The 12276-nt window shown below is 39.9% G+C and overlaps 1 long non-coding RNA gene across 1 annotated transcript in view; it reads right to left on the bottom strand.

The window, feature by feature from the left end:
* Positions 1-10658: 10658 nt before the first annotated feature.
* The window catches only part of LOC122793400, an 805254-nt gene continuing 803636 nt past the window's right edge, over positions 10659-12276 (bottom strand). The window contains exon 3 of the long non-coding RNA XR_006363476.1: positions 10659-10989. This is a non-coding gene — a long non-coding RNA (uncharacterized LOC122793400). The remainder of the gene's footprint in view (positions 10990-12276) is intronic.

The raw sequence follows: 12276 nt of genomic DNA, 5'->3' as shown, positions 1-12276 counted from the left end.
ATTGCCAGATGGCTCACAGAAATGACCCAGAACGTCACAGTTGGTGATACCATCTTCACTAAGAGACTGGTCACCAGCAGGGTACTGCAGGGCTCCATGCTATGACCACACCTATTTTGCATCTACTTCTCAGAGGTAAAGGCTAATGTCAAGGGCCTTTGACTAATCATGTTCACAGATGACTGAAAATTGGGAGCTATCTTAGATTCCTCCCATGACACAAACATCTTACATGATAGTCTAACATAGACAAATGACTGGTACCAAAGTCACTGACTAAAACTCAATGCCAAGAAATGTGTTATAGTGCCTTTTGGGAAAAACTGCCACCCAGACTAATTACCCCATTGATAAGACACCCTTAAGTTTGACCTAGTAGTCAGGAGTTTTGGAACATATGTAGATAATAATCTGGCCTTTGACCAACATGTGGCCAAGTTAGTAAGAAAACCATTCGATGTCACTCAACTTATAAGTAAGGGCATGGGATTCAGGTCCAAGGAAGTCATAGTGCCAATTTATTTGACCCTTATCAGACCCATCATTGAGTATAATGCCTCATTTGGCATGTACCTGACCAGACATATGCAACAGGTGGAACACCCACAAAGGTTCTTTACAAGAACAATCCAGGGTATAAACACATTGTCCTATATGAATCACCTTAAAGCCCTATCTCTATATTCTGAGCCCTATAGGTTACTGAAATGCGATCTATGCCTATCATACAAGGTTTTCTCGGGTCCAGCTCTGATGGACCTTTTGCACATCCACAAAATGAACAGCATCAGAACCACTAAATCTGAGGATTTCAATTTTGCTTGTGACATAGGTAAGACATGGTAGTGGGACAGATATGTGTCTCAGAGGATCTCCATGCTGTGGAACAGACTCCCCATCCATGTGAAGCAGAGTCCATCCCTAACCCTATTTAAGCTTAACCTTACCCAATGGATAGGAAATTAGAAATTCATCCTGGTTCTGGCCCCCATGTCTCTGATAGACAGAGGCAGAAAGTAATGCCCAGACTATCATACCCTCACCCCACATAACCTCTAGAAACTCCCTAACTGACATACTCTCTCCTAATAAATGCCCATGATACATAGGGACACAATTGGGTTGGGTTGCATGGCTAGGGTTATAAAGGCCCTGGTGGTTATTAGCCTAGTATATACCTATGAAACTATAACTTTCACCACAAGCAATAGCCAACAAAGGTGATCTATCTCAGTCCATAGGTGCAGTTCAATCCAGAGTAGCAGGACTGGTTTGGGAATATATCAGTCCAGGCAGCAAGACTGGTATATTCCCAAACTGCCACCAGATACGTTCAATGCAACAGACAGAAAAGACAGTCAAAAAGCAAAACATGCACAACTTCTGAGGTAATTCATATTAATCCTTATGGTAAAAAACAAAAGGACAAAGGGGATGTCAGATACAAGGTTTTAGTATTATACTACTGAAGTATTCATTGTGTCTCAGAAGAAAAAATGTTCGATACTCTCCATGTATAGCTGTGTGTATAGCATTAGGTGCTGGATGTGGTCTGTGTTTGAAAACATTCAGTTTGACTGTAGATGTCTTCATACACTTGACTATGAAGGTGGTATAACCTTAACTGCTGGATGTGACCTTTAATTCTTTGGGAAATCGGCACACTCCGTAGGATGTTCACAAGATTACATTGTGTTTTAACAGCTCTGCATAAAGAATAACACAGGTCTGTGCAGCTCTGGAGCACGTTACTTAGAGAATTAAATAATTAACAAATGCAGACATATTCAATTCAGGTAAGCCTTGTTGGATGTGGTTTGGGCAACTCAGTATAAAAGATCTCAGGAAAAGTGGTCAGCGTCCATGTCAGATTACTTTCCATGCTTTCCTTTGGAAGCAGACAAAACACTGCTTGACTGTAATCATCCTGTGTCTAAGTATTGTGGGTTTTATATTTCTGCATTGTTACTGTTATTTGCCATTCTGTGGTTCTGATATAACCAATGTGTTTATGATTCACATTACAGTTTGTTTACTGTGCTAAGTTAATGCTGTACAAAGCTAAAAAATATTGGTGTTTATCCTAGGATTCATACAAATGTAACTATCAGAACTTACATGTTGTTCAGTTATTAAAATATTTCATTTGGTACATATTCTTCATTACCAAAATAAAAATGATCAGCTGCTCACATTCTCTGGTATATGACTGTGTTTCATATCACATATTGGGCTGTACCTTGATGATATGGGACAATGGCAAGTAGCAGAGAATGTCAGTAGCCAGAAAACAAAATTACTACTGACAAAAATGCAGTTTTGCTGTAGAAATTGAGGGACCAAGGCCTAATATCAGTGGGTAATGTTGGTGTTGCCTGGGAGCAGCAATACCAGGCAAGGCAGGAATTTACTATAGCAGGTCAGTCTTTTTGGTGGGCATAGCATGACTCTACTGCAGTGCCACTGCAGGTTTCTGACATGACTTAGCATGGACATAGAAAGGCTTGAGACACCACTACAGCATGCCATGCCAGAGGTGGGAAAGGCCCACTGCCAGGGATTTCATAGACACTGATGCCTTTCTTTTATCATTGTCAGGATCTGATCTTACAGGAATCTTCCATGCTTAACCTAGCCCCATAATATAGAGGGTTAAAGGCCTGACTGCATCCCAAGTGACCTTTGCTTGATTAGCTGCAGGGGCACTGGAAGAATTTGATGGAGTGGCTGAGAGTGAGTGGCCTATGCTAGGTTGCTCATCCTGGAGTGAGGGAAGCAGCTTGGCTGGCTGCACTCGTGACACCTGCAGGAATACAGGTGTATCACTAAGAGTTTGAAGAAGCTAGTGAGCCAATGCTGCAAGTAGTGTACCTCTTGGTTGTCAGGTTACACATGAACACAAGTATGCACACACCTTGGATAATGCAGCCCACAGGATCTGCAGAGTGGACTGCGCCCTACCCCCTGACTCTTGCCTTCACCAGTAAACAAATAGACCAGAGGACTTTCACCATGCTGGAGGAGGAAATGGGTCAACTGGGTGCAGGAAGTGGGAGTCATTGGACTCATCCTTTGGACCCCCTCAACAAAAATCCCTGGTGATGACTTCAGTGTTGATGTGGAGGTGGGGGGACATGAGATCACCCTCTCCAAGAATGAGTAGCCATGTCAGTGCCACCATTAAAATTTTCAGTCACACTTCACACAGCTATGTCCTATCTAATTTGTTCTGTTCCCAATGTTTTCTTTTAAGCCACCTCAGGGCTACATACTAAGCATGCAACTAGTCCAGTTAGGTGTGTGGAATTGTATAGCTAACATGAATTTTATCCTCACACTATATATAACTTTCCGATATATTCACTTGGTGTAGCACCTTATCATTTGCTGTTAATGCTGGTATTCCTTCCTAGGGTAACACTGATGGCTAAAGATAATGATGTGCTTTCCAGTGCCCAGGATATGTGGCTGGATGTAGTTACCAGTCAAGAGTCTGACAATGCTAGCCATATATTAGTACCACCACTGGGTGTGTAGGCACACATCAGGCAACTAGACCAATGCAGAATTTGGCAGCATGCTCCACAGAGGGAAAAGACATGGATACTGTGATGATAGTCCCACAGTTATAGAGATCAGTAGACTTAGGTTTCCCCTGAATATGACGTACCTGCAGTGACTGAATCCTATCACCACAGCAGTACTATGGGAAGATGCAGGATCAGAAAACAGTACAGCATGGGTTGTGGGTGTTCCTTCCATCTGATTGAGACACCGAGTTACTGCCCAGGCCTGAGTATGCAGCTTATTCCCAAAAGTACAGAGGCTCATGGAAGTTAATGAGCAGATGATCAGTAGTGTCATTCATGTTCAGTCTGCTGCCATGAATGTCATATAGGAGCTGACTGCCATGATTTTTGTGATGTTTGCAGGTACTGAGTAGCAGTGTTATGAAAGGATGTAATTAATTGTAAATCTCATGGCCACTTTATCCTCTCTTGACTGCTTCCTCAGAATAATGTCACACATCACCACATCTGCCATATGTGGCAGGGGTATATGTGGTATGTGCACCTGTAGCAGCTGGAGGAACTTAAGTCACACTGGATTCATTTCTGGCCAGGAACCCAGGTGCCCCTTGATGTACCTAGCCTGGGGGCTCTACATCATGATCCTGTACAACCAGACACTTACCCTAAAATGGGAAGCTATGCATTGTGACACTTCCACAGTTGTTGGCTGATATTTCCATATGGGAAGATCTTAAGCTGGAAGACTTCCAACCAATAAGGAAATTCCAAACTGTGGCTGCTTGTAATAGAACAACCCACAGAACAATAGGGGAATATCCACTGGAACACCCTGAGAACACTCTGTAGAAAATTCCATGGCACACTGCACAGCATACCTTGGGGAACATCAAGGACAATCGAACATTAAGATGCTTTTCATTCCCACCCCGATGTATGTCTTTTGCCCTTCACTATGTGTATATTCTCTGCCACTGTGTGTTATGTCCGTTCTTACCTGTCCTACTCATGATGGCTTCCTCACATGATAATTTTCTATTTGTGTGGCTTTGTATAGACATTTGACACACAGTGTGAACAGATTATGCACTATACAACATGGCCTGCACTGGTTTCAGTAAGATATTTTCAGTGCTGCAGGCAACAATTTGGTGTATGTGGCTCTGTCACTTGTGTGCTGTCAAAGTATATAAATCTATAATAGACATTCCCACTTTGTTTGTCTTAACTTGAATCAGGTTCTGTATCCATGGGAATGTGGGGCAGCATGTTCGTTATTTCTGCTATCAACCTGGTCACTGCTGGGATGGTTGTTCCATGACAAAAGAGGTTATGATGTTAGTAGCTGAAGTGTAATGTTTTGATTGTGCACAGCCTGGCAGTCTGTGTTTCTGGTCACATTGGGCAGCATGTTACACAGAACAATGACCTTCCTTGCCTTGTAGTTGAGTATTGTAGTGCCCCTTCTGTTTTTAAGAGGTCTGTAGAGGGTCTTTAGCAGTTTAAACACACATTCCATCACTGTGTGTCTGGCCATGACCAACATTATACTGATGTTCTGATAAGGTTTAGGGATGCATTAATGGTGTCATCAGCCAAGGCTCAAGAGGGTATCATCTGAAACACACCTCGTACATGCATATATGTTTTATGTATTAATAGGCACTATAATTCCTACACTTGCCAATAATATGCCACTCTGGGAAAATTCCCTGCTGGAACCAGCAATGGAGGTCACAAACATGCTGCATGTTGGCTTAGTGAGCACTATCACCATACTGTACAACCAAGGAGGTCATTTTAACACTTGCATTGCAGACCACCTGACAGTTCATGGAATTATAACTGTCCTGTTGATAGTCACATCCCAGTCACAGCTAGGAGGGCAATGTTTTAAAAACATGCTTGGAAGTGGCACTTTCCCACATTGTCCTGGAAAAGTCACTGCTCCTCATGCTGAGACAGCACATCCGAGGACGTGGCCATGATAATCAAGACAAATAGCTTGAAGATCTTCTCTATATTTTCATTTACTTGTGGCCAGAATGGTTAAACCTACACAGACCTTTTTCTTTCTTTCTTTTCAACAGGACCTTGCCCAGTAGCTTCTGCACTTGTACCCAGGTGGCCCATTCATTCCAATGGAATGGGTGTTGGCTATTTCATGGATAAGTGAGAGTCCTATGGCCCATTATTTCCTGCCCATGAATCTCCATAAGCCTTTTATGCAAGAGTCAGGTGATTAGGAGCATTGGGTCAGCTTGCTGGTCCTGGAAGGAGATCTACACTCTCCTGCTGGGTACACCCAGCTCCCCCTAAGTGTCTTCTTTGAGTCCACAGTCACTACCTTGCAAGGGGACGTATGCCTCTGCATGCTAGATTATACTCAGCTATTTACTGTGAGTGCACTATGGTAGTATGAGCTTGGCTTGCTTGGAAGTCCACTGGGTAATCTCCTACTGCTCCTACTAGGTGTTACTCATGCAAAGCCAGAGTCACACCCCTGCCCTCTTGGATGGGCAAGCTGGCAGTGACCACTGACTTCCATCCTCTTGTGCCAGCTCCTACAGGCACCTGAGCTACTAGTTAAACTTTGGAGGTCTGTGGCAAAGTCAGGGCTTTTCTCCTGTGTGCCATGGAGCTGGATAAACCCACTCATACATTTATATCCAATATACAGGACAGCCATGCAATCCTTAGGGTACCATATGTGTTTTGGCACATGCTTACAGATGCTGTGGAGTAGATAATTGTCAAACTAGTATTGATTCGTGATCTACTGATTAATCATCTCATCATAAATCAGGCTCATTAGCAGCTGTGAGCTCTGCTCAGTAGTTTCCTCTACGCCTGCACTGTGTATAGTCGGTTCAGATGAACCAGTTCTGCTGCAGGGCTTAACACTTTTTGCACTGCACATTGATACTTTCCTGCATGCCGTACCATTACTTTATACAGTCCTTTCAGAATCTGGGTTAACTCTGAACTGTCACATATTTGTTCAATTACTCATTTGCTTACATTACCTTTAGCACTGCATATGTTGCACACTATGCAAAAGCTACCCGAACAACTCTTGTCTTTGAATCTCCAGCACACTGAGCATGTCTGTGATCCCCACAAGTCTGCCCACAAATTGTTATATGATAAACAATGTAATATATAAAGGAAATAAGTAATACAACTGAAAAAAATACAGTAATATAAACAATATAAACCTGTAATGACAAATATTTATTACTGTTGTATAAACTAAGAAATGCTTGTGAAATGTATTAAAATACATAATACTTTGTTTGTATAAAATGCTTCAGTAAAGACCATAATGATAGGGTGGCCATGGTGGTGCAGCGGTTAGCGTTGCCACCTCACAGCAAGAGGTTCTCCGGTTAGATCCTCTGCTGGGGTGGCTTCTGTGCGGAGTATTCATGTCCTCCCTGTGGTCCTGTGGGTTTCCCTCTGGTGATCCAGTTTCCTCCCACATTCCAAAGACATGCTGTAGGTGGATTGGACACTCTAACTTGGTCCTAGGCATGAGTGCATGCATGTGTGCCTTCTGTGGAAGGTTGGGCACCAGGCTGGCAACTCGACACTGTAAAACTCCACTGCCAATCATGAGCGGACAGGTGATCTGCTGTGGCAACCCCTGACCAGGAAAAGCCGAAAGAAGAAGGAGAAGAAAGACCATTATGATAACACTAACCCAAGCATATCCCCCAACAGGTAGAAAACACATCACAAAAGAAACCTTCACTACTAAGAAAATAAATCACTGATAAAATTAAAAACGCAAAGAATTACAGCATTACAGCACATTAAACACAGACAGACAGACACACAAACACACACAATCAGTGGTAGGCTATATATCATTTAACAAATAAGATACATTCACACAGAATAAAATAGCAAAAAATAAAGAATTAGAAAATAGATTGTATATACTACATGACAGCCAAATTACACTAACAGTACAGCAGTTATACATACTGACAAACCAGAACATCTCCCCAAAATCAGAAAGCAAAATAGTAAACTCTTCCATAAGGAATTTGCAAATGATTAAATCAGTGAAAGCTGCATAAAGACATAAGTTATGTTATCCTCTAGGCAGACAAAGGGTCTAGTATTGTAATGCTTGACTGCATTTATACAGGTAGTCTGTTCTATTTTCTGTAGCAAGGAATTTTAGATAATGGGTAAATAAATGTACATTGTTGCTCTATCGGAGAAATAAGGTTTTCTGATGGAGTGTTTACGTACAGATATCACTTGGTAAACATATCTGCTGCTTTGTGGTAGCATATTAGCCTACTGAGTGCCACGAAACAGGGACTGAAAAAAAGCAAACAGCTGCCATTTTTAAAGCATGTTAAACATGCCTTTGCTGTTTAGCAAGCAAAAAATTAAAAAAAAAAACAAAAAAACAACAGCAACACGCAAAAATAACTGCAACAGGATTTAGAAGGAGTTGCCATTTTGCTTACCCTTGTTAATCTCTGTTTAAAAAGTAGCATTTAGTGTGGGGGAAAAATAAATAATTCTGACACATTAAAAATACACCTTTAAAAACAGCATTCAATGATTTTTCTATAAAGTACACTAATACTCAGGCAAAACAAATAGACTCATAGTCTCACTCTGCCTACATTTGTTATTCTGTGTAATACTGTACAGCCAACTTGGATGGCTGCAATTGAATGTTCAGACACAATGCCGAGCCTCGAAATGACAATAAACTCCAAAGACTAAACATGCTGGAGAGGACTGGATATCAAACAAAACTTTTCTCCTTTAAATTTGTTTTTTGCTTAACCTGATACTGAGAAAAAATGTACAACACCCCCAAACTTATGTATGCCAACTCCAAGACTGGAATACCTTAGAGAAAAGGGAATATTCTGAGAAATGACAATCTCAGACTTAATATATGTAAGTCCAGATTTTTAGTCATTCAGTCTCCACACTCCAGGACTCCACAGTGAGAGTCTCTGCAATTCATATGGTTAACATGGGAAGTTCAGTCTTCATGGTCAGAAAGATTTTGTTTAACAATTTTTTTATAAGAAACCAGAGTCATGGTTGTTGATATTTGAGTAGACCAAATCAATAAGGCATTACTATTTAACTATTAGTACACGTAGGATAAGTAAAAATCTAACTACAAACAGTGTCTGAGATTAATAAAGACTTACACCATGTACAAGAAAGTTTGTGCCAGCCAAAAGGACAAATTTGTCATAATCCAGAGACAATGGGTTCTTGTGATTGTAACACCACAGAGCACTTTGGTTGCTTCTGTTGTTTAAGGACCTGTCCCTGGCATAGTGACATGGTGTATGTCACTCACTCTTGTCCAGTCTGCAGTGCCCATCAGAGAGCACCTTCATAATTGCAAATTTGGACATGTTTTTTATGCCATGTTGCTCCCCTTGCATCCCATTGTTCACTGTTCCTTGCACAGTTGGGTGACTCAGTATAACAGGGATGAGAACACTGTTAAGCAGCAGAGCCCACTGCCAGCCCATCAGGGATGTTTTTGTACTGAATAGCCTCTGCAGTACAATATATTTGGCATGATAAGGATGCCAATTTTGCCACTAGATCTGTATGCTATTTATGCTACAGTATACATTGAGGATTTTGGCAGAACCGTGACTCACATAGCTCTCAACTTTCTTCTGCAAAATGAGGAACACTAGCCCTCATAATGTGGAACAAATGGGCAAAATGTGGACCACATACTAATAGCTTACCCAACAACTTCAACTAGGAAGGTCATAGGATGGTTAAAATATGCTGGTTTTACTTATAAAAAATCTTTTAACGAATTAATATGATTCTTTTCTATTTAACATGAGTATTAGTTAAAAAAGCCCTAACACTGAATGTGTAACAGACCCTTTCAATGTCGAACTTCGAGGAACATTAACTTTTTAAGACTCCAAATGAGGTACGTTCCTCATGATAAGATACACTTGAGCAGTATGGTACTGATTCACAATGTATCCTTTGGCTTTATCACCTCATCTATATCCACCTTAAAAAATACATATGATTATTATAGACAGTAAGAAACTCAGTTATGGAGTTATGTTAATCAAACTTCCAGAAGATTGTAATTCTGATATTTAAAATTATCAGTTGTGGAAACTTCTTGAATTCACCTCTCTGCAACATAAAATCTGTCTACAGAAAAAGAAACAATCCCAGCCTTTGTCATGAGCACATTAAGAGTTTACTTCTGTTATGCCAACTGTAGCAATTATATGAAAACAGATTCTGCTGATATTACCCATGATTATCAGTACAAAAAGCTGTGCATTTATATGACACATTAACAATACACCTTTAAAACAGCATTCACTGATTTTTCTATAAGGAACGATCGATTAAAAAATAAGAAGAAGAAAAACAAAAATGGGTAGAAAGCACTTGGAAAAAACTTATTAAGCTGTGACTATAGCAAATGAAATGTGTTATTATCTATAATGCTAGAGGATTGGCACAGTTTTTGATAAATTGTGATTTTTAATTCTGAATTCTACAGCACAGGTAACCCTTAATACGCATACGTTCCTTTGATATCATTCTACACCTGCAATAATCTCAGACAACTCTGGAACGTATTTTATCTAATAGATTTTTAACTTGGTAAGACTCCCTAGACAAATCTGCCTGTTTCAGTGGTGACCTGAGATCACTTATTTGATTAAATGACTCGTTCAAAGTCAAGCAGTTTACAAGCAGTGATTAAGATATTCAAAATCCGAACAACAGGGTGAAGCTTATTAATAGCGTTCAGCCTTAAACATCCGTGCTTTACTCTTATACACAGTACCTGGAAACACTAAGCCATCCCCAAAACATACCATTTAATGGAACAACTCCGTGTTGCTTTTACACTTTGAAGTACTGGTACTAACAATCTAATGTATGAGCTGTCCCTTTCCTCTTCGGCTTCCTGCTTCATTGAAAATATGAAAATGTTAAACCAGTTTTACCACAATCAAAGAAAAAAAACATTTAGAAACAAGGAAAAGGAGTATCCAGTGGCTCTACCCTAAGTCTATGGGGACTTACAAAATCTGCAAAGCAGTACAAAATATTTTTTTAGTTTTCACCATGTATGCTACATCTGAATTTTATTTACATCAACATAAAAACAATGTAATGATACAAATGTTTAAGAAAAAAACACATTGCAGTTGCTATATTAAGCACCATGTTTTACAGAGTATGCATTGTGGTGTAATGATGACATGTTGAAGGAACTAATTTTATATTATCTAGGAAGCGCTTCTGCCCAAACAAAAACCCCAGACCAGGAAAGTCTTACTTTGTGATGCAGATATTCATTTCTGGGTAGAAGTGGGAAACTTGGAAAACAAGTGTGCTGTACTGTATTTTTTTTCATTAACAGATTAATCACCAGACACCAAAAGAATATGGATGGTCCCTGTAAAATTAAAGAAACAGATAGTTAAATATTTTGCACATCAAAATATATTTAATAGATATAATTTCTTAAGTTTTCATTAAGTGTACACAATCAGTTACATAACTCACTTGTTTTTCCTTCTTTTTTGTCATGTGTTCACATCATCAAGCAGTCCCAGATGCACTTACGAACGAGTACTTAATAGTTCAAAAATATGCTTGGCTTTACTAGCAAATCTATTTCTTCAAAACTAGAAATTTTCTGATGTAAACATAGCCAGCTTCAGGCATCAGTGAACCCTGCAGTCACTTGGGCCCCCTGTTCCTGGGGGGCCCCCAACCAGAGCAAGTTATTTTAACTTGATATTTTCCATGTCTAGCAAACCAACAAAAGCTAGTGCAGCAATCTTATGTACTTAATAAATCAGCTGGGTAATAACTCATTTATATCGCCTTTAAAATTCAAAGATATCTCTGGTTATGGTAACTGTGTTTTATCAAATAACCAGCTTCACAATTCCATTAAATATTTTACCACTGACATAGTGCCCCAGGCTTAGTTAAACCCTGCTAGTGGACATTCACTCCACTAAAACTAACAACATAGCCAGCTTTAGGTACTTGTAATGCCCATAGCCGCAAGGGACCCCCTTAATCATCCCTGACTGTGTTTGGGTGCCACAAAAGCTGCTACTGGTTGGGGAAAAATGAGGAGAAAAAATGTATTAATTTCCTGATTATGCTCTTTAACTTGAAGAGGTCTGTGATATGACCCTGTCAGGGTAAAGCTGGTAATGAATATAAGCAAGGTAGGCAGCAGAGAGCCAGCAGCCCAGAGTGACTGGTCTCAGTCCAAACCTTGGGTTTTAAGAAAAGCTGATACTGCCCATCTTCAGGGATGTTATTTGTTTTTTCTTTCAGGGTGTTTTATAAACAATGGCAGTATACCAGGTACTACAATTTTCAACTTCTTTGCAGAAGAATTCAGTGCAATGCCAATAATAACAGGAACAAGTTTTAAATATTACTCTAATTCAATTGAAAAGTATAACACATTTTGCATCAACATGCATTTTTTGGACAACAAGTATAAAACTCTGATGTCTGGATTTATTATGATTTACAAGCAAATCAAACTTTTTATGAAGGACAGAGTAAAATTATGAGAAAAATCAGGGAAGGTCTATGAAATCAGGGACAGTGACAGGTTTGCATTACTCCTCACTGAGGTAAATAAAAGTGACTTACCCCTTATGCTGTGTGATGACTGATAAATGACAGTCACTGATCTGGTGTGGCAGTATCA

Source organism: Protopterus annectens, chromosome 2.part0 (genome assembly GCF_019279795.1).
Source record: "Protopterus annectens isolate FY-2018-M chromosome 2.part0, PAN1.0, whole genome shotgun sequence".
NCBI lineage: Eukaryota > Metazoa > Chordata > Ceratodontiformes > Protopteridae > Protopterus > Protopterus annectens.
This window is presented reverse-complemented; position numbering and strand designations above follow the sequence as displayed.